The sequence below is a fragment of the Gossypium raimondii genome, chromosome 11, assembly GCF_025698545.1.
Source record: "Gossypium raimondii isolate GPD5lz chromosome 11, ASM2569854v1, whole genome shotgun sequence".
Taxonomy (NCBI): Eukaryota; Viridiplantae; Streptophyta; class Magnoliopsida; order Malvales; family Malvaceae; genus Gossypium; species Gossypium raimondii.
In genome coordinates this window covers 30,325,757-30,351,030 of record NC_068575.1, presented here as the reverse complement: position 1 = coordinate 30,351,030, position 25,274 = coordinate 30,325,757, and positions in this window count along the sequence as shown.

The window sequence follows — 25,274 nt, the reverse complement described above, 5'->3', positions numbered from 1 at the left end:
TCTCATACATAATCATATCTCAATACTTTTCACATTCATTTGACATGCTCAGCATGTCCTCAATAATTACATACTTTGAGTAAATAGAAACAGTGTTACAATCTTTCAAATTACCATTGTGTTGGTATCAACCAATATCGTTCAATTTCACATACTTAACGGATTTTCATTATGCATAAATAGCACCTTTTTCAGTACATAATATAACAAATATCTCATGCATTTAAATCATACATAAGCTTAATCAAACATTCTCATATCTCGCAACACATTATATCATCCAATCAAACATTCTCATATCTCGTAACTCAAATATGCAATTACAAACTTAATCAAACATTCATACTATCAAACTAGAGATTTTGCCAACATGTCAATATTTTAAGGCTTGAAACATGCTTGGTTCGGCCACTCACAAAATCAAAAATTTGGCTATTAAGCCAATCCATTCAGCAAGCTAATTTATCAAATATAACATGATATTTAACATTTTCAAACAATTTTATAATTTTAGGACCCACACGTTATTTTTCGCTTCCTCGCAGCACACTAGCAAATCTTCTAATTTTCCTTAATAATTCCTTAAACAAACCTAAACCAAAATTTAGTAGAAATTCAATCAATTTAGAATTAAACCAGCTCCCAAAAACCCACTTATGAGTTCAAACCAATTGTTAAAATTATAACTATTTTATGAATAAAAAATAGTTAGATTTCTTACACTGTATTGATGCAAACCGTACGTACAATCGTTCTTTGCCTTTACAAATGATTTGGGGTGTTTGGGTCAACACATAATTCAATAATATACTGGAAAATAATTAGATAATTAATGATTAAATTACTTCATTTAATCAATTCATAACCTTAACCCAACAACTATGTCAAAATAACAAACTAGTTACCCTTAATTGCACTTACATTTCAAGATTTGTGGGTTTCGAATGGCCAATCGATCAAGAACATTTTTCCCTAATTGAAATGGGTTTAAAAGTTGATTAGGAGGGTTAAATAACTCAAATTAAGTCTGGAAAAATATAAGCAAGAACCAGGAAATAAAAGAACCCCTTTTCTTGCCTATAGTTGCACGCACCACCACCTACGGTGGCCAAAACTGGGGCTAAACTTTAAAACAGTTTAAGATCTCATTAAAATTTGAAAAAATGCCTGTGAAATCCTTTAAAATCCACCAAATACAATATTTGAAAATTTTGTTTTTTAATTGGTAAAAGTAATCAAGAAATTGAATAGAAAATAGACCTTCCACAAGTTAGTCGAGAGAAACAACAATGACACTTTCTTGGCAATGTTCAAATTGATCTTGGTGTTCAAGATTTCAGATTTGGGGCTGATTTTAATGAGGAAAAATGAAAGCAATATGACAAAGAATATGTTAACAAATCTTGTGGCAAAAAGAAAATAAGAAAGAGGTAGTAAAACTAGGTGTAGGCGACGATAACAATAGAGGAAAGGAAAAAAATTAAAATCAAAGAGAATGAGAGGAGGAGAAGAACGACTAGGGAAATGAGGGGGAGGATTAAAGGCTGATTATTAGTGAAAAATTAATATTTATACCTAGGCTAACTAGGCTTCCATGACCCACACATTAAAACAAGGGGTTTTTGTTAAAAAAATTAAATTATTTGCATGGGAATGAAACTGAAGTTAGAACCTCAAGGATAAATTCACTAATGTTTAACAATCAAACCAATAACTCATTCTTGATATAATTTTGAAATATTTATTTTAAGAAAATAAAACCTGTCACAAACTAAGGTTTAAGGAAAATTTACAAAATAATAAAAATGGTGAGAGAGAAGGGATTTGAACTTGGGTTTCAAGGAAAATTTCACAACACTTAACCAACAAACCAATACCTCATTTATTTTCTAAAAATGCATAGATAATCTTAAAAATTAGGGCATCACCACTCTCTCTTGATTCACAAACCCGGTTCTGCTAACCCTCGATTTTTGGGATGTTACAGTTATAGCCCGATAGCCCATTTAATAAATAATTTACAAAGGTTGTAATTTTATAAATACGACCTACGTGTCATGCCTTTCTATTTTTTTCTTTTATTTCTTTCTCCTCCTACTCCATCATGTGTAAAACAAGTTTCTATAATTGTAAATTGTACGAGCTTCTATGAATTAGAGGAGATGAAAGTTGGGCTACTTTAAGTGAGAAAGAAACTTGTGAAGTGACTTACAAACTTAGGATTCCTTTCGGTTCTCCCATTAGCTTGGAAGGAACCACATTTGTTTTAGGGGCTATGACTATTGCATTTATTTACTGCTTTATATTATTCATGTTAGTGATACAATGGATGATAGGTTAGCATATATGTTTTAGTATATTGATACAATCAACCTTAATAAATAAATAAAACGGATTAAATTTTAACATTTAATGGTGAGATGAATTTTACTTAAACAAGTGATATTGCCGGTTATAATATTGGTTAATAACTTAACTAGGTTACTCTAATAGGATTAGAAACCTAGAGGCAAGAGATTTGGATGATCATGAGATGGTTGGAACAAGAGTTGTTCACCAAATAATGAGTTACATAGGATGTAATTAGCAAGTGTTTCTTACCTAAATAGACCATAAAATCTTGAGAGTAAAGCCAAAACTGACTTAAGAAGAGGTGAAATATGGATCATTTCCCACTAGAAAAACTTTAGAGAAATAGTTTTTTGAAATTAATATCTAGGGGCTATTAATAATAAAATAGTGGGAGCATCATTTAATAAAGTCCTTTAATGTTTATAATAAAATTGATAAATTTACTCATAAGCATGTTTTATTATTCTAGATTTATTATGGCAAAAAAACAAAAAAAAAAACAAACTCTTTAACATTGCGATCTGTCCTTGAGAAGGACAAGTTGAATGACTTGAATGACTTAACTGGTTTCTTAACTTGATGATTGTCCTTGAACAATAACATAAATTATATGTCATTGAAGAACTTGTTCCTAATAAACCAACAAATAATGCCTCAAGAGCTAACAAGGATGCTTATAAGAAGCATCTTGATGACATGTTAGACATAGGATGTCTAATGCTTGCCACCATGACTCCTAAGCTTCAAAAGCAACATGAGGATATGGTTGCCTATGACATGATCTAGCACATCAAATAATTATATGAGGGGCAAGCACGTCAAGAGAGGTATGAGACATCTAAAGCTCTATTTTAATGTAAAATGGTGAAGGGAACTCTTGCGGGAACTTACATTCTCAAGATGATAGACTATATTGAAAGCCTTGAAAAACTTGGATTCCCTCTAGGTGTGGAATTTGTAACACCCCAAACCCGGCCCAAACGTTATGGCTAGATCTAGCGATGTCATATGATAGGGTGTTTAAAAACTGTGTTGTCGCGTTAAAACCATTTCCATTGAATTCCTTATCTTAATATCTTATTAGTTCCAAAATTGTATTGCTCATTTAATCAATAGTTTCAAAATGGTATTCCTTTACGGAAGCTTTTAGAACAGATTAAACAATTGTGAATTTAGGAAAAACATTTGTTTCTTTTGAAAACCGAGGTTTCCTACTAGTAGTAGTTGTAGTCCATAAGGTAAAGATAATTAAAACCCAAAACCAAAGTCCAAAATTCCAATTACAACCCAAAAACTTAGCCAGTAAAAATAGAATAGAAATAAAACCAATTATCGTAAATATGGGTTAAAAACCATGAAAGTTCAAAATCGTGGTCACTGCTGAGTCCTTTACCACACCGATCCGTCTAGATCTGGGGATTACCTGTGCACATTTAAACAAATGGGGTGAGTTTATGAAAACTTAGTGTGTAATCTCACAGAAAACAAACAATTTCAAATCATAGTGCACAGTTAAAGTAGTCCTAGGCCTAATCTCTTTTTTAGTATCAGTAACAGTTTGGGCCTCAGCCCATCTCAGTATAGTATCAAATATACAGTAGGGCCTTAGCCCATCACAGTATCAATAGCAGTCATGCAGTATTCAGTAACAAAGTCCTACCCAACCAGCCTCTACAGACCATCTCCGTCCAACCCTACACTCCAGGTAGTATCGAATGCTTCACAAAATAGTAATTTGCAGCTGAGCTGCCAGTATGTTAGGCTTAAGAGCCTTTCAGTACGCTTCCTACAAATATAATTAACCCAACCCCATGTAATGCAACATACAAGTCATGACATGCTATCTCAGGACATCAGTACATATAACTAGTTCAGTATACAAGCATACTATCATCATGCTCAACACATATATAAATCAAACAGTTAGTTCATACAATTAGGGGTCTAAGTGATGCTTATCGACCCTATAGTAGGTTCACAGTCGACTTGGGCGACCCGTGCAACCTTAGCAATCAATTTAGTGAAAATGGGCTCACATGCCCATGTGGTCTACCCGTGTGGCCCACTCGGGCCCAAATTGGCCTTAGCCGCGTGGTCCATTTTTAATGTAACCCGTGCTAGCTAAATATTCAAATATGTTTTCACTATTTACTTATATGTTCCTTCAAAGCTATCTACTTGAGTCACTATTACTAAATTATTTATATCTTAAGCTACAGAACTCCAAATTGAGATCTGCTTGATGTATTTGAAACTAGACTCAAATAACTTTCTACCATAAAATTTTTAGAACTTTTGGTTTAGCCAATAAATACAGTAAAATCTTCAATCTGACCCTTGTTCTATTGTCTAACAGCTTTGATCCTTCTTTGCTAAAAATTAATTATCTCTTAGTAAAAAATTTGGATGATTTTACCACTTGTTTCTATTGAAAATAGACTAATTAATAATTTAAACATGTAAATTTTAACCCCTAATTAGTTTTCTCAAATTTTTGATGATTTTCCAAAGTCAGAATAGGGGAAGCCGAATTCATTCTGACCTTGTCTCTCAAAACTTATTATATCTCATGCTTTACAATTCCATTACTTACACCGTTTCTATTATAAGAAACTAGACTCAATAAGATTTAATTCCACATTTTTTCATTCTCTAATTAGATTTCCAAAATTTATGGTGATTTTTCAAAATTAGCTTACTGCTATTGTCCAAACAGTAAGCAATTTCGGCTTTTCGCAGAATCCCATTTTCTGCGTTCCGGGTACACACCTGGTTTCGTTTGATGCTAAAATAATCCCCGAGCACTCCAAAGCCTATAATTGAATGAATAACACCAATTTAATCTCACATAACGTGATCCTAAATCGAACTCGTATCGAGGTTTTAACCCATAAGTGACTAAACATTACTTTCAACCGATGAACAGTAATTTCCACACAAACTAAGACTCCGATTGGTGATTATGAGCCCTTGAACCCTCCCCTAATTGGCATAAACAAAACACTTCAGAAGAAAGTTGACAAATGGATACAAATCACTTATCTAAAACTTACCGAACGATCGTAGACAAACGTGGAGCGACACGAGGGAGAGTGGGAAAAGAAAAATCAAAAAGATGAAGGGCGAAAGAGAGCAGAAATTCGGTAGCAATGAAAAGAAAAATGACAAGAGGGTGGCAGGATTTTGGGGAAAGTAAAAAAAGGAAAAAATAAAAAAAATAAAAAAAATGAGCAGAATATTTGATAACCACCCTAATCCCTTATTTCTCTCCATCAAACTCCCTCCTAAATCCACTACTTAGATTTTTAATCAATCTCAAACTCTCCTGGACGCACAAGCAAAAATAATTCCCACCCCAAGATTCGAACACAGGACCTCCTTCACATCAACACTTTACTTATCCATCAGACCAGTAGGCCCATTCTGTTAATTATGTGCCAACTTTTACTTAAAAGCCTATTGAGCAAAGATAGGGCTTATTCATAAAAATACCAAAATTTGCCCAAGTCCTAGCTTGAACTCGGGACCTCCCAAACACACCCAGAACACATAACCAATAAAGCAGAAAGATATTTTGTGTCACACATTCACAATACCCAAAATTAAAATTTTGGGGCGTTACAGAATTGGCCACCGATGTCATCCTGCAATTGTTTTCAGATAGTTTTAGCCAATTTGTCCTTAACTTTTACATGAATGAAATTCATAAGACTTTGTCAGAGTTACTTAGCATGTTGTGAACTACTGAAAGTAATATGAAATGGGGTGGACCTAAACCCATATTGATGGTCTGTAAGGACAAGGGCAAGGGAAAGCTTAATGCTAACGCAAAGCCTAAGGATAATGGCTAGGCCAAACCCAACAAACGAAAGACTGCATTGAAACCTATAGGAGGAATTGTTAAGGAAGGAAAATGTTTCCATTGCGGTAATATCAGACATTAGAAGAGGAACTATCCTACCTATCTTGAAGAGGTTAAGAAGGCAAAGGAAAGCAGAGCGTCCACTTCAGATATTTATATTATTGATATTAATTTATCAATGTCTACTTCTTGGGTATTAGTTATCGGTTGTGGTTCTCATATTTGTACCTTTGTACAATAACTACAAAGGAGTAGGAATATGAGTAAAGGAGATGTGGACCTGCGAGTTGGAAATGGACCAAGAGTTGCTACATTAGCTATAGGAACATGTATTTTATCCTTACCTAGTTAACTTGATTTATGTTTGGAGGATTGTTATTTTGTGCTCAGTTTGACTAAAAACATTATTTCATTTTCTTGTTTAGACAAAATTGGTTTTGAGATAATTATTAAGAATAATTATTGTTCATTTTATCTCGATAATATTTTCTACAGTTCGACACAATTAATAAATGGTCTCTACATTTTAGATCAAGATATGCCCATATATAACAAAAATACTAAAAGATAAAAAATAAATGACTCTAATCAAACTTATCTTTGGCATTGTCGATTGGGTCATATAAGTGAGAAGCACATATCAAAGCTCCATAAAGATAGATTTTTGGATTCTTTTGTTTTCAAACAATTTGATATATGTGAGTCTTGCTTGTTGGGTAAAATGACCGAAGCCCTTTTTAATAGTAAAATTGAGCAAGCCAATGATTTGTTAGACTTAATACATAGTAATGTATGTGGACCGATGAATACACAAACCAAGGGAGGTTTTCAATACTTCATTACTTTTACTAATGACTTCAGTAGATATGAGTGTATTTATCTTATGCTCCCATAAATCTGAAGCCCTTAAAAAGTTCAAGGAATATAAAAATGAAGTACAAAACCAAGTAGGCAAAAGTATTAAAACACTTCGATCAAATCGAAGAGGAGAATACTTAAACTTAGAGTTTGATGAGATTTTAAAGGAATGCGGGACTGTCTTACAACTCACACCTCCTGGTACTCCACAATGGCATGGAGTTTCTAAAAGAAAAAATCGAGCATTGTTAAACATGGTTCGATCAATGATGAGTCATGCTGATCTTCCTACTTTCTTTTAGGGACATACACTTGAAATAGCTACCTTCACACTAAATTGTGTTCCATCTAAATTGGTTCAAAAGACACCATATGAGATGTGGACTGGAAAGCATCCTAGTATGTCTTTTATAAAGATTTGGGGTTGTAAAGTTTATGTTAAACATCAAACATTTACAAAGCTCGAACCCAAATCTCAAAAGTACATATTTATGGGATATCCTAAGGAAACTAAAAGATATTATTTCTTCAATCCTATCAAGAACAAAGTGTTTGTTGCTTAGACAAGAGTCTTCCTTGAGAGATTATTTGTCTCTAGAAAAGGAAGTGGTAGAAAAATTGAACTCGGAGAAATTCAAGAACAACAACAGATCACTAAACCAGAGATTGAACAGCAATAGGTTCCACAAGTTGTTGAGGAACAATCAACCATTCTGGAAACACAACTACCGCGAAGATATTTAAGAGAACACATCAAGAAGCGGATTAAGATGAGCCTAAGACTTATCAAGAAGCGGTGGCGAGCCCAGATTCTAAGAAATGGCTTGACGCCATGAGGTCTGAGATGGATTCCATGTCAGAGAACCAAGTAGGGATCTTGGTTGACCCACCTGAAGGAGTTAAAACCATAGGGTGCAAGTGGGTTTTCAAAAATAAAATTGATATGGATGGTAACGTACAAACATACAAAGGGCGATTGGTTGCTAAAGGTTTTCGACAACTTCATGGTGTCAACTATAACAAACCTTTTCTCCTGTTGCTATGTTTAAATCCATCCGAATCTTGCTTGCAATAGCAACATTTCATGATTATGAAATCTAGCAGACGGATGTCAGGACAACTTTCCGTAATGGGAAATTGGAAGAGGATGTGTACATGACACAACCTGAAGGTTTTCTCGATCCGAAAGATGCTGGAAGGATATCCAAGCTACAAAGATCCATTTAGGATTGAAGCAAGCTTCTCGAAGTCGGAATCTTCGTTTTAATAAAGAAATCAAAGAGTTAAATTTTATCAAAAATGAAGACGAGCCTTGTGTTTACAAGAAAATTAGTGGAAGCATTTTTTCATCCTTGGTACTGTATGTAGATGACATACTTATCATAGGAAATGATATAACTACAGTACAGTCTATTAAAACTTGGTTAGAAAGTTGTTTTTCTATAAAGGACTTGAGCGAGGCTACATACATATTAGGAGTCAAAATCTATAGAGATAGATCAAGACGACTCCTAGGTCTAAGCCAAAGTACATATATAGGTAAAGTACTGAAAAGGTTCTGTAACACCCATAACCCGATTCCTTCACCAAATTTCAGGTTACAACGTATTACCGTACTTTACAAAACAATCGAAAATAGATCGCATCAAGTTGTCAAATTAATTAGCAGAACTTTATAATAATTGAAATTGAAGTAATACATATATTTACGAACATTAAATCGAGCCTACGAGACCTTAAAATTAATTTAGAAACAATCAGGGATCAATTTTTCCCTCAACTTTCAGATCTATTTTGAATTGGTCCCTGATTGTTTCTAAATTAAATTTAAGGCCTCGTAGGCCCAATTCAAAATAGGGGTCACATGGTCGTGTGGCCGAGTTGTATGACAGACCGTGTACCTTTCGAAATAAATACACACGGCCATATTTTGGGCCATGTGCTAGCTCGTGTAGCATTTGAAATACCCTCGCACGGCCATGTCACAAACCATGTGTCAGCCTATATGGAAACTGCACTAAGACATTTAGGGCACACGCCCGTGTGGTTTACCTGTGTCCTTAGCCGTGTGTACCCAAAAATGACCCAAAACATAATTCACATCACCATATGCACATTAACAGCAACACTAACAACTACTTATGAACCATTACAACATTAATCAATTTCTCCTATTACATGCCATATAAGCCAAATAGAAACCAAAATCTACTAAAAGATCCCCGGATAGTGTGATTTTTCAAGTTGATCCGATCGCCTGATTATACACAAGACATTATCTACAAGGAAGCAAGACAAATACATGACTAAGCTTTTATAAGGCTCAGTAAGTTCATTGATAAAATGATAAATCTTTCTGAATTTAAACACAACAAATCAAATAACAAGATTAAATAGTAGAGTTCCTGTCACAAGTTTATTATCAGAATTTCTATCAATCATAGCTCACAACAGGTGAGTATTGCACGGTACAATAATTCAAATCATATTCCAAGTTATCATTTAGTAAGATCTCCAATCACCAATATCCAGTAAGAATTATTACACCGGCTTGAAGCCTGCTAGGCACTAAGCTCTATAATTACACCGGCACTAAGCCTGCTAGGCATTAAGCCCGATAGATACACTGTCATGAAGCCTGCTAGACTCAAGGCCCTATAAAGTCTGTTAGGCATAATAAGGCCCGATACATTACAGTACACCGACTGGAAGCTTGCTAGGTCCAAGGTGCGATTCAATACACTTAATACATTTCAATTTCACTATTGACCTTCGTTAAATCAAATGTTCAATAATCATGAAACACTACAATTATTAAAGTAAAACAAATGTTAAGGAAATTATCTATAACATACTTATATAAACGAACTTACAGGACTGATTTGCAGTAACAATTCAGAGTATCTCAAGCAGTAATCGATGTTATATCAATTCATTATTTCCATTTTCACTTACACGTATCAATATAATCCAACAGTATGCAATTAGGTTCATATAATACATTTCACAATGTACTAAAATTAAACCTAACAAACTTACTTGACTAAACTGCAATAATGACAAAGGTACAAGGACTATTTAGAAACTTCTTTATGCCTCGATTTACAACTCATTCTTGATCTAGAATAAAAATTCATTCAATTAACTAATTCCATCAGAAAAATTAACTCTTTTATGCAATTAAGTCCTTCTTTACATTTTTACAAAATTTCCCCCAATATTTTACTTTTATTTAATTTAGTCCCCAAGCCCAAAACATGTAATTTAACCATTTTTACTCAAATACCAACTTGGTCGAATATTCAATGGCCTCATAAAAGCCCATAATTGTAATTATTTCATAGCAAGTCCTTGTAATTTTATCACTTTAACATTTTAGTCCTTTAACATTAAAATTACAAAAAATTGCTTTACAAAATAGCCTTATTTAACAATCAAGCTTAATAATTTATCATAAAACTTTAAGAATATACAACAATCATGAATTTCACAATCCATAGTCTTTAACCATTTTGAATACGAAGATACGATTTAATTGGACCTAGTTGCAATGATCTCAAAAATATAAAAATTACAGGAAACTAGTTAAAATCAGCTTACCAAATTGGAGGAGAAGCTTGGACGAAGCTCAAACCCCTAACCATGGCTGTTCGATGCTTCCTCCAAAAGAAAATATGAATGTGGTGACTTATTCTTTTATTTTATGCTTTTATTTATGTAGTATTTACAATTTACTACTTTACCCATTAAAAACAAATGAAATTCCTAAAATTTTCTCAAGTGCCTCTTTACTTCAAGGTTTGAGGCCATTCATATAACTTTCTTCAAAGAAAGTAGCACGAGTTGACACTATTATAGATTGCTCTTTCGGGTTATAAAACAAACCACAATTTTTCTCTTTAGGTATCTTACAAATATGCACAATTCTATACATGAGTCCAACTTCCTCGCATCTTTATCCAATATGGGGGTCGGGAATCCCCAAATTCTTAAAAGATTAAGATTTGGCTTCCTATCATGCCACAATTCATATGGAGTTGTTGGTGTTGCCTTAGTTGGCACATCATTCAGAATATAACAAATCATTTGTACCGCATATCCCCAAAAAGTGATTGACAGATTTGAATAACTTAACATCAAACATACCATGTCTAATAATGTTCGATTCCTTCTCTCTACCATGCAATTTCATTGTGGAGTGCTTGATAGGGTCAACTAGGATAGAATCCCATTATTTATAAGGTACCCTAAGAACTCATCAGATAAATATTCCCCATCTCGATCAGACTGAAGTGTCTTTATGGGTAAACTTAGTTGTTTTTCCACTTTTGCACGAAACTCTTTTAATTTATCAAAGGTTTCACTCTTGCAGTGCATTAGGTACACAAACCCATATCTGGAATAATCATTAATAAAGGTTATATAATAAGTGTAACCACTTTTGCACTGACGCTCATGGGGCTACATACGTTAGTGTGAACAAGTTCTAGGGGTTTCACAACCTTCATTTCTTTTGCATTAAAAGATAGCTTAGTCATCTTACCTTCCAAGCAAGATTTGAATTGTGGAAGATCAACTTCTTTAAGTGAACTTAAGATGTCATCTTTCATAAGTCTAGTGATTCTTTCTTGATTAATATGACCAAGTCTTAAATGTCAAAGGTACACCTAATTGGAGTGAGAAATTTTAAGTATTTTATTCGTTATTTCAATCTCAAGCAGGGAGTACATATTTGTTTTGATAAAATAGAGATTATTTGACATCCATCTATTATAGATAAGGTTATGATTTCTAAACATTACAATTCCATTCTTAAAAGTCACATCAATCCATCTTTATATAAACATGCTACTGAAATGAAGTTTCGTTTGAAACTTGGTGCATAGAAAACATTTTTTAAAATAATCTTCCTAAAATTATCAAAATAAAGATGTTCATCTCTCACTTCTTCAGCTACCACAATTATCCCAATTTCGATCCACAATGATAGACTCTTATCTCTAAGATATTTCATCTCCTCGAACCCCTACAGAGAAACACATATATGATTAGTGGCTCTTGAATCAATGAAGTAGTTGTCTATTGAATCCTCCACTAAATAAGTTTTTACCATAAAGAGTTCCACAAAGGCCTTTGGTGGCTAGATATTTCTTCCACTCTTTACAGTTTGCCTTGAAGTGTCCTTTCTTACTGCACAAAAAGCATTTAGACTTGGATAAGTCTTTAGGCTTTCTAGTTTTCTTCTTTTCCACTTTTAATGTCCTAGAGACCTTAACCTTTCCTTTCTTAGTGTGCTTTCTCTTCCTTTTTGAGGAAAAAGTGACAGCTATGTTCAGTTCTACTCTTCAGACCGGCTGACCGCCATTCAACATCAACTCATAGGACTGTAGCTCTTTCATGAGTTGTATAAATGTCAGGTTCTTGTTTCCAAGGTTATATACGACCTGAAAGCTAGCAAATTCCTTGGGCAAGGTTTTGAACACCATCTCAACCTGACTATTCTAGTCCAAATTGGCCTCATTGTCCGCAGCCTTTGGAAAGTATCCCATAAGAGTAATCATATGGATTTTGATTGGAGTGTCGGGCTTTTTTTTGGTCATTCATCAAGCTAGTTATAGCAGACTATCAAGTCAAGGAAACTTGGCTCTGAACATGTCTTCTTGCTTATCCAGAATCGCTTTAACACCCTTACAGCTCTCCAGTTGCTTATGTATAGTGCTGATCACACTTGCTAGTATATATTAATGAGTTATCTCATCAGACTCCTCCCAGCGTTTTCTAGCCTCGGCTTGAGTGGCTGGAGGGTATTTACTATAAATAATTATTTTAAGTTTCTCACAGCTCAGGACAATAATTAGGTTCCTTTTCCATTCTTTATAGTTATTTCTATTTAGTTTGTTTTTAGTGAGTATGTTCAATAAAGGAGTAGGTGTTATTTTTTTACTGGAAAATAAAACATTCATTTATTAATATCTTTGTATAAGAAAATGTTTGAAATTTTTTTTCAACATTACGATATGCACTAAAATGATGCATGTGTCTTACATTAAACCATGAAAATAATCGTAAGCCATTGCAATGATAATTGCTACACCCATTTAATCAAGCCACCCTGGGGTGATCATGATCAAATAGTAAGAACATGAATTTCCATCCAATTAGCATATGAACTTAATTCCTTAGGCATTTATACATACTAATAGTCGTGTAACGTTTGGCCATCTTTCTAACTTAAGTAAAGCTCTGTAAGGAGTTACTTAACTAGAGTGTATAATCATCAACTCAACACCTATCGCATCATGCACCACAAATGAGTCATTATGGGACAATCTCATCGAGTAGCATGCTATGACGCGATGTCCTTTTTGAAGACAAAACTTCTTTCTATACTGTATGATAATATTACTATGGAGGCCGACTCGACTTTGCAAAAAAATAAATACCTATTGTTTTCCAGTATTTTGTTATTGTTTTTCCACTATTTTTCCATGGTTTTGCTTCCATTTCAGTATTATGTTGCTAATATTTTGTTGTTATTGTTTGGATATTGTATAACTCTTGTTTTATTGTTAATTTTGCTACTATTTTAGAGGTATTTGCTTATTAAGTTTCACCTTTTTTAGTGTTATTTAAGTATAAATTTTTTTAAATTTATTTTCAATTTGTTAGGAAACACTTATTTTAATGTTTTTAGTGTTTTTGATGTATTATATATTATAATTTTTTATATAAAAAATAAAATAAAAAATTTTTAATACGGGCGGGTCAATTTCGAGTTTTAGCATTTTTATCTAGGCCGAACATGAGAAAAAATTTAGGCCTTTTTTTAAGGTAAGGCCGGGCCCGGGCCTATCAAACAAGCCTAGAAGTTTGTTAAGGCCCAAACCATGGACATCTCTAGTGGCAGACATTTTCACTAAAGCACTGGGAAAGCCAAACACTACGTTTGGCTCGCTGTAATGGAATAGAGCTATAATTAGTAATTCAACTATTTGGTTGAATGGAAGGAAATAGAACTATAATAGTATTCTTGTATTTGGTTGAATGAAATGATGTTGTAATAACATAAGGAAAAAAGTTGAAAAGACCAAAGTACCCTTAGTAGAATTTTTATTAAGTAGATGATTATTGTTATTGTTATTAAATTTTAATAGGATTATTATTAAATGTAATTTAATAAAAATAAGAAATATTTTAATTATATTTTAATATAATAATTATTAAATATAATTTAATAATATATAATTTAATAACATTCTTAATATAATTATTAATATATGAATTAATAAAATAAAAATATATAATATGAAAAAATAATATATTGCTCGCTATATATTTTTTCTTGAAATTGCAATGCATATTTAATGTGCTAGAGTATAATTAGCGAAACAAATAATTTAATTATCCTATAAACTAAAAAGAAAAATATTAGAAGCAACAAATAACTTGAGAATTATATTTTACATCCAAACATAATTTTCATACATTAACAAAAAGTTACATGATGTCATTAGCTTATATGCGATAATTCATATATTAATTTTATAGCATCAAAAGTTACAACAATATTACATATACAAAAGTTACCAAAACATCACCAACATAACAGTTAAATTAAGTCAATAAATTTTACATATAAAAAGAGTAAAATGCAATTAAGTTACCAAATTGAAATGGATAACTCAACACCAACTAAACCAACTTTGCTCTACTTGAAAAGAGAAAAAGGCTCCATGTGCTTGATTATGTCTATTTTAGGAGGAAGGAACTATATTACCAAAGTAAACCATAGATGAAAACCAACACGCCAAAGATTCTGCATGTACCTAGCCTCAAGTAGTATAGCACATAACTCAAATAAGTCGAAATAAGTCACATTATCAGAACAGCAGCGGCAACAACTTTCTAAGGTATCATTTCTTTAAACTTTCAATAAAACTATAGGGTTATTGAATCTAAAATCAACATTTCTCTTATATAGGAAAATAAACAAAGAGATACAAGAGGCCATTTCTTTAATTATACCTTAATCAGGAAATAGCAAAATAAACATAAACCTATAAGAGATGGTTCAACGACATAGGCTCCGCAAACTGACAAAGGTCATATCCAATATGCAATGTTTAAATAGGAATTCATAAGCCAACATCTAAAATTTCGTTACAAATTCTTTAGACAATTTAGTCATGTTATCATGAATGTTAAGTCTCATGTAACAGCCTATTTTTCACTGGTATCGAAAATAGTAGTCTCGGAGCCACTAAATTCGACGAGTAAGTTCGTAAAAATTATTATTTAATATTTACAAGTCAAGTATGGTTTTAAAAATGTTTTTTATTTGATAATTTATGTTATATAAGCGAGTTATTAAGTTCAAGTGGTATGACCCTAAGGTCAAGTGGTTTTAGAAAATGAGGTATCGGTACCTCGTTTCTATAAACCAAACCGTAAATATTTTTATAAATATTTAAAGAATTTCATTTAGGTGGTATTAAAGTTTCATTGAAAAATTTTAACGTTTCGATAGTTAATTAATTCAAAAGAACTAGATCATAAAAGATGTAAAATTTGATCGTTAATTGATTTGAGTAATTAAATGGCTTAATGAATGAAAGTATATAGACTAATATGGTAAATATACCATATTATATATGAGTGGGCGTTTCGATTTGTCTTATTATGAAAATATGTATGTTTTATTAATTAAAATAAAACAAATTAAAAGGAAATAAAATAAAGTTAAAGATATCATCTTTTTCCTTTTATTTTTTTGCCGAAATTGATAAGGAAGAAAGCCATTGATAAACCGTCAAGCTTCGGCCAAGCTTCATAGGATGCATGTAAGTCTGTTTTAGCCCCGTTTCTAATAATTTTTATGTTTTTGAGATCATTACAACTAGGTCCAGTTAGCTCGTACCTTCGATTATGAAACTGTTAAAGATTTTGAATGTTGTCATTGATGAACCTTGTGATTTTAGATATTCAATGATGAATTTGAGATATTATTTGTTATTTAAAACTATGTCATTCAATGATTTTTGATGAATTTTTCGATTAGGGGCTAAATTGTTAAAATAGTAAAAGTACAAGAATTTGATGTGAAATTGTTGCAAATATGGGCTAATATGGATGCCATGAATATTCGGTTGTTATAAATTGGCAATAAAAATGGTTTGTAATAACAGATTTTGCCCGGGCTTAAAAGGGCCCAAATTACAACGGGCCTATGTAGCCCAAAACCCGAAATAAGCAGAGGCCCAACACAATATCAGAAACCCTAGGGTTTCTGTGATGAGTCTTGCGCCTCAGTCACCTAGCCTCGCCCTCCGAATCTCAGCCCCCGAATCTTCATCTGCGCACAAAAAAGGAAATAAACAGTATATGGAAAACAAGATCGAAGATTTGCAAATCAAATCAATATAAACATATTAGTTTCTTTATATATTTTGAGGATGGCTATAAAAAGCCATTAACGTACTGTAATAAGGGATTCAAAAATCAAATAAAAACAGAGGCTTTAATTTTCGCAATACAGAGAGTGTAATCGGTTAAAGGTTAATACTTGTAGCCCTATTTTTTTTCTGTTATATGTATTTATTTTTATCGCTTATATACATAAAAATAATATAAGAGGAAGGAAATAACCTGGGTTTTAAGCCCTAATCGCCGTGAACGGCTGAGGAACTGTCTCGGAGGAAAGACGGTCAGAAATCGAAAGGTCTCTCGGGCTTTTGAGGTGTTTCCACGAATATTTGGAGGGTTTTGAGCTCAGATTTACGTTTAGGGGTTTTGGAGGAACCGGATTTGAGTTTCTCTCTTTTTCGGTCGCCACATACGGTGGCGCCATCGCCGGAGATCGGCGGTCGGCGCGGTGGCCGACGACCAGCCAATGCCCGAACTCCCTGGCCAGACGGACTGAGGGGAGAGAGTTTTTTTTAGGGATTTTGGTTTTTTTTAAATGAGTTTTTGAAAATGTTTTTTTTGAAGTTTTGGGGGCTTATATAGGGTACCAAAACGGTACTGTTTTGGAAAGCCCCCAGACGCCCAAAATAGCGTCGTTTTGGGGAGGTCGACCTGAATCTGACCCGACCCGGCCTAGGATCCGCGTGTTTTTATGTAGAGGGGCAAATTGCGCTTTTAGCCCCTCCGCCTTTTAATATCTTTATAATTAAGTTTTTTATTTTTAAAATTAGCTCCTTAATTTATTTCCAATTTCAATTTGGTCCCATTTAAACGATCTTGTTTTAGAGGTGAGGGAAAATTCTCTTCCAAATTTCTATGTAATTCGCGTGTTCAAATTAGTCCTTTGGGTTTCATTTATTTGCTTGATTTGCCCAAAAATTTTCAATTCTTTGTTCAATTTAGCTTTTATTATTTTCCTAATTAAATTTAATAATGTAATTGTTATTGTTTTTTATTTTTGTAATTATTTTTCAAAATATATATTTTTATTTGTTATGCACATTTATATTTTTAAACTAATGTTTTATATTTATATGTATACGAATATTTTTTTAAACTTTGATAATGTTGACATTATTTAATAATTTTAATAGATTTTATGTTTTCATAAGTACATTATAAATTTTATAAATCAAAGTTTTACATGAAAATTCTTATGCATGCCTCTAATTCTTCATAATTTCATTTATTTTATTTATTTTGCTCGTTATTTGATATTTTATGTCGCTTCGTTATTTTTGCTTTTATATTAATTTAGTTTGTTTAAACTTCATGATATTACATCATTGTTATAATTATTGTTGTATTTGTTATTGTGACATTTAAACATGCAATCAACCTAATATCACATAATTTTTTACTCGATTTCAAACTTTACAAAATTGAGAGAATGCTTGTATTTAGGATTTTCAAGAAAATTGAGCCCTAACGTATTGGGTTCTGATTTTCTTTGTTAAATCTAACAATCAAGCATTTCTCTTTAATCAAAAAAAAAAGAACTCATTATTGGGAATTCAACACGTTGTGTCCTAACGTATTGGATGTGACGCATTGATTTCTCGGAATGAAGATTTTGAAGGAATTGTGCCCTAACGTATTGGGCCGCAATTTCTTCAATCTTGAATAAATGGATATTCTTTTAAATTTTTTATTACACGAGTATTATGGCCTAATTCATTTTTGAGGAAATTAAGACGCCATGCCCTAACGCATTGGGCGTGACGGTTTCTTTCTTTTAAACGATAAGGGTCTTAATACGTAACTTTTTTAAGTTTTGCTAAGGATTATATATTTTCAAATTTTCGACATTAAGGTATTAATTAATTAACTAGGTACCAATTTTTGGGCGTTATGAGGGTGCTAATCCTTCCTCATACGTAACCGACTCCCGGACCCATTTTTTCGTAGACCAAAGTCGTTTTTAGGTGACCGAATCACACCTTAATAAAGGATTGGTGGCGACTCCCAATTTTCATTTTTAAAAGTTGACAACTTAAAATTTTTGTTTTTCAAAAATATGGTTTCAACATGGTTAATTTGCATGTTTTGGGCTCAGCGACTAAATTGAATAAAAGTAAAATTTTAGGGGTAATTTGGTACTAAATCAAAAAATTTTGAAAAATTCAGGAAAAAGTTAGAAAAATTTTAACTGCAAGGGTCATACGCCCATGTGTCTAGCCATGTGGGCATTTGAAGTAGGTACACATGGCCATGTCCCAGCCCATGTAACACACTGACTTGGGTCACAAGGTCAAGCGACACGCTCATGTGCCAGGCTGTGTAACCCTAGAAATGGCCTCGCGCGCCCCTGTGCTAGCCGTGTGTCTGGCCGTGTAGACCTAAAATGTGCCTTAAACCACAAGTTTAACATTTCCTACTTGCTTGGGCATTAAGAAACTCAAAAACAGTTCGTTTAACCTATTTAAAACGTGATCAAACACACTCAAAACATGCCAAAATAATCATCCTAAGTGCCTAACCAATGTACCCTCATTGGTACCACATTTATATCATCAAAACATCATTCAAATCAAAACAGGATTCAATCCAAACTTCAGCTGCAGAAGGATCAACTCCTTTCAATCCTAAGAATTCAGTCGCACAGTATCTACGTAACTCTTTTATCGGAGCTAGACGAATAAGAGGTGCAGATGTTGTAGCGAATGTAGTTCCCGTAACACGGTGATGAGCATCAGCGATAGCTCGAAGTAATTGTGAACACCCCCTCCCTCAATATTACCTCGCTCAACGTTAGGTTGTTGAGTACTAACTGGATTAACACTCAGTGTTACTGATTCGGTTCCATCTAACTCATTAGAGACATTATCTTCGGTATACATCTCTTGATCAACATTGTTATTATAATCATCTAACATTTTCAAATATAAAACAAAAACAAATGTATCAGCATCCAAACCCCGACTCAATTCGACTCAACTATGGCATGTACCTCTAAACTAAATTCTGAGAATCGACTAAACTTGAAAGCTCTGATACCATTAAATGTAACACCCCTAAGCCGTATTCGTCACCAGAATAGGGTTTTAGAGCATTATTGAGTAACCATAATCTAAATCCTTCATTTCAAAACATTTCAAAAATCATAATATAATTCATCATTAACATGCATAACATCTCTTATTCAAGCCTTCGAGGCCTAAAACTCACTTTAGAAACAATTTGGGACTAAACCAGAAACATTTGAAAAATTCAGAAAAAGTTAGAAAAATTTAAACTGCAGGGGTTACACGGTTGTGTGGCTAGGCCGTGTGACTCACACGGCCAAGCCACACGCCCTTGTGTCGAGCCGTGTGGGCATTCGATGTAGGGACACATGGCCATGTCCCAGCCCGTGTCACATGGCCATGTAACTCACTGACTTGGGTCACTGACTTGTGCCAAGCTGTGTAGCCTCGAAATGGCTTCGCATGCCCATGTGCTAGCCGTGTGTCTCACACAATCAAGTCACACGCCCGTGTGTCTGGCCGTGTGGACTTAAAATTTTCCTTAAACCACAAGTTTACCATTTCCTATTTGCTTAGGCATTAAGCAACTCAAAAACTGTTCGTTTAACCTATTCAAAACACGTTCAAATACACTCAAAACATGCCAAAACAATCATTCTAGGTGCCTAACCAATGTACCCTCATTGGTACCACATTTATATCATCAAAACATCAGTCAAATCAAAATTTTAAACATGTCAAAATCCATCAATTTGGCCTAGCTCATATCTACCTAAAACATCAACTTTTATTCACTTACACATAACAAGCATTGGTTCAAAACAACATGCCAAATTATGGCTTCAAACACAAACATACATTTATACTCAAACCAACATTTCACTTATAACTATCAACTAGACATCCTGGGTACATGCCAACACAAAATGATAAACATCACCACATTTGAGATCCGGATCGTTGCTGGATGCTGAATCAGTGATCAAAAGAGAAGTACCTAACCTGTACACGGAAAACAAAACCGTACGCTGAGTAAAACTCAGTAATATTTCTATAATCCGAACATTTAAAGATATAAAGATACATGAATGCTCAATTTGAAATGCATAATCACATTACTATCTAACAAGCAATTGTAAATTTATTATCATCTCAATTTCATGCATAATACCACATTATATCATGATTTGCTCAACTTTAGTAATATTCTTCCATTAGTTAATTTAACATATAACTCAATTAACATCATTTGCTATAAAATAGCTTTTCATAGATCCATCAACATTTCATTTTAACAATGGCATAATTCAACTATATTCAATCAATGAGTACATTACTCATATATTTCATTTAAAATCTCAAGTTTTTCACCCTTCATGTATCAATTCATTTTTTCCATTTCCAATTCACATATTCTTTTCATTTCAATATTGATCATAGAACTTGTTATTTAATTACCCCTATTAACACGACTCAGACTCTGACGGATACATGGATCAAACCAACACACCAGTTTGGCACCCAGTGCCTCATAGGATAAATATGAAGTAATAACCGCGCTCAACGCTATATAAATTGACACCTAGTGTCTCATCGGTTAAACTAAAGTAAATTGGCACCCAGTGCCTCGTCGACTCGAAGTCGAAGAAATTATCATAATTGCACATTATCACATGCCATCTATATCCGACTTAGCCCGATATAGTTAATAGGGTTCCAATTCACTTTCCAAATACAACCAATATCCAATTATCATAATTGCACATTATCACATTTACACATATATTTATTTCAATTCAAATAATCAATACATTAATAATATATATACCAATTCAATCCATTTCAATCAACTATAATTTCAATTCAATATCAAAGTGTCAAAATACATAGCTGAACCACTTACCATATGCATTAAATCAGTATATAACAATTAGTAACTAGGTTCGAATTATAGGAATACAAACCATGGATTCCGAGCTATTCAACGTTGATTTTATCCTTCCCCTTTTTAGTCGAGGATTCTAGTACGACGTTAGCTACGGAACTAAAACAATTAAAATACATCAATACAACACAATTTAATTTCATATTGAATATTTTAAATTTTTATTCAATATTTGCTTAAATTCTAATTTAATCCCTAAACCGAGACTAATTTTTATTCTTTGCATTTAATTCTATATTTTCATACAAATTTCCCGTTAAATAAAATTTAACTCCTATTTTCAATGAAACCCTAAAATTTTAATTTTTCACAATTTAGTCTCTACTCAAAATTTACAATTTTTTCTACAATTTTTTCATTTCTAACTTAAAAATCTATCAATTTAATCCCTAATACTAAAACTTTTTAATAATAACAACATTTAAAATCTTAATCAATGCTAAAATTACAACATGGTCGGGTAGCCCTAGGTATCGGGATTCCAAAAATATAAAAATTACAAGAAAATGGACTAAATTGACTAACCAATTTTTAATTTGAACCTAAAAGCCCTTAGGTTTGCTGTAACTTCTTGTCTCTTTTCTTTCTTTCTTTTTCTTTCTTCTTTTTACTGTAATTTGCATGTTCCGGTTGCTTTTATTATTTCTTTTATTTTGTTTTAATTAAAATATAACATATGTGTATATTCATTTCATAATAATAATAATAAAATATATATATTACATATACATCAATGTCGTCCACTAACCTTAGATAAATGGGTAATTACCACTTTAGTCCCTCTATTAGTTAATTACTGTTATTATTAATCTATAATATAACTTTTACTCTATACGCGATTTAGTCCTTATACTATACTAATTCTTAATTCAAGCAACTTTGCTTAACCGGAACCTAATTAACTACACAACTAACTTCGTAAATATTTTACGAGTCTGATTTATGGGATCGGAGTCCCGGGAATGCACTTTTTGACACCCCTAACTATAGGATCATTACAATACATGTACAGGAATTGATGGATTACAGTTATATGAGTTAGCACACTTTGTGTGAGCTATCCTGGTTATCCAATGGTATTCTAAATGGTTCAACAGTAAGAGTTCGATACGAACTAAGACATGTTCACATATGAATTGTATTGAATTGGTGATACATGGATAAATGTAAGTTGAGATGGATGATATATTCATATGTTACATGTTTAAATGTTGTGATCATCCATGAGTAAATTGCCTATGTATTTTGCTCATATTGCTAACATGTTTGGTGTAAATGCTTAGGCTTTAGCCAAGCTATTGGATGGATTGTATTACGCTTACTTATAAGTTATGCATTGAAATGGTAAGTGACCAAATGGAAATATGCTTGTGTTCATGAAAGAGTGGTAAGGTTTAAATTATGTAATTCCTTATGAAATTGTTTATCATGTAGTTAATTTAAAAAAAACCTATGTTTAAATGCACTAGATTGTGGCTTTGGTTGATGATATGCTTATGTCTTGTGTGTTAAGCATATGAAATAGGTGTGGGACGGTAATGAAATACTAAGTTCATACTTGAAGTGTAAAATAATGAAAAGGGGAATGATGAGTTGAATTGTTATTGTAATATAAGTTAAAGAAAGTAAATAAAATGGAAAGTAATGAAATACAAATGAAAGTAAGAAAATTTGAAAGGGTTTAAAGATTTATAAAATCCTACTATGCTAAGGATGATATGTATATGTGATGTTGTGGATTTATTCACATTGTGAGTTGTTGAATATGGTCTCATGAATCTTGTGGTATTGTTATAGGATTATTCTTGATATGTATAAATTTTATATTTGAAATGGATTAATATGACTAAATTTTATACGAGCTTACTAAGCATTCATTGCTTACGTAGTTGTTTTTCCTCTTTCAGATTATCGGAAGCTAGATCAGGTTGGAAGCTCGTCGGATATCTATCACACTATCCAGCGATTATACCAATAGATTTTGATATCTTGGTTAAAGTTATAATGACATGTATAGGTGGACTTATGGTTGATGATTGGTTGAATGTTAGGTGATGAGTTTGGAATGTATATGTCATTTGGGGGGATGTAGCCTTGGTACATTTGGTGCCTTGTTGATATGTGTTAATTTGATAATGTGTTAAAGCATGTTTGAATAGCCAAAGTGATATATGATGAATTGACCTCAACAAAGTCAAGATATGGTATGCTTTGGAAAGGTTTTGAATAGATGTGCATAATTGAAATATGGTTTGTATACATGTTGAATGTTGGAACCATCTAGATATAATTAGATTTGCATCTTTAAATGGTCAAAATGGTATGGTTATTATGTGTCAATTATGTTATGTTTTGGCATGAAAACAAGTGAAGTGATAATTGTTTAAAAATACACATGTATAGGTGTTCATTATGTTTTGACTTGTAATTATAGTATTTTGAGTGATTGAAATGGTTGTTAGGTTGATATATGTATGTGGCCTTATGATGGTTCATTTTGTTCTCTTTATGATACTTAAATGGTTGAAGTTGAAATGGTATTTAAAATGTATGTAATGGTATGTTCTTTGATATGGTTAAATGTAGTCATATATGGCTAATGGTGTTAAATGTTAAATGGTAAGTTTTGGCTAAACTATACATATGGTTATACATGTTTAATTGTTGTGATTGAGGTGCCTTTTGGGCATATTGGTTGTATGAACATATACTTTATTTGGATAGCTTGTTGTTCCAGGCTTAGATGCACTTTGGGATGCTTGTTTATATTTGAGAAAATTGACTTGGAAATGGCCTATTTTTCATCCACACGGCCAGAGACATGGCGTATGTCTCAGTCGTGTGTGACACACGACTATGTGACACAACCGTGTATCCCCTATAAGTTTTTAAAGGTTGCATCTCGGTAGTTTCACGGCCTGGTACACAGGCGTTTGGCTTGGCCGTGTGACCCAAGTCAGAGAGTTACATGGGCACAGACACAGGCTGGGACACGACAGTGTGTCCCTACTTTGAATGCCCACACGACCTGAGACACGAGCGTGTGTCTCAGCCGTGTGAGTCACACGGCCTGGCCACATGGCCGTGTGACCCCTGAAGTTTGAAAATTTTCATATTTTTCCTAAAAATTTTATATGTTTCCAATTTAGTCCCGATTTGTCGCTAATGTGATTTTTTAAGGCCTCGAGGGCTCATATAAGGGACAATATATATGTTATTAATGGAATTTGATATGATTGATGCTATGAAGTAAATGATTTAAATTTTTGATAGTTTTGAAATGTTAACCCTGGTGTTGCTCCATAACCCTATTCCGACGACGGGTACGGGTTAGGAGTGTTACATTTCTAATATGACTTTTTAGTAGGAAAACTCTACACTTTATTTATAGAAAATATGCATGGCCAAAATGGCTAGGACTTATTATAGCTCAATATTAGCATAGGCAAGACTCATGCTTATGTCACAAAGGCCCAACCCAAGCTCAACAACGTGATGGGCTCAAATTACCACAAGGCCCAATAACGAGGTCAAAGACGAGACAAATGCGTTCAAAACTAAATGGAACCATTCAGGAATTTGTTAGGAAGGCCTTAGATGCGTACACGAAAGAAAAAGAAAATCAAGATTCACTTTCTTGTTTTCAAGAAAATCAAGAAACCGAATCTTGGCCTAATTTTGCTGTTTGGAGCGATTTCAAGAATCAAGAAAATCAAGATTTCAAATCTTGGAAATCTTGGTCTAAGAAACAGAATCTTGCAGCTAATGCGCATTGGATCTCCGTTACGAGCATCAATGAACCAATTTCGCTAGGAGATGGACTACAAGC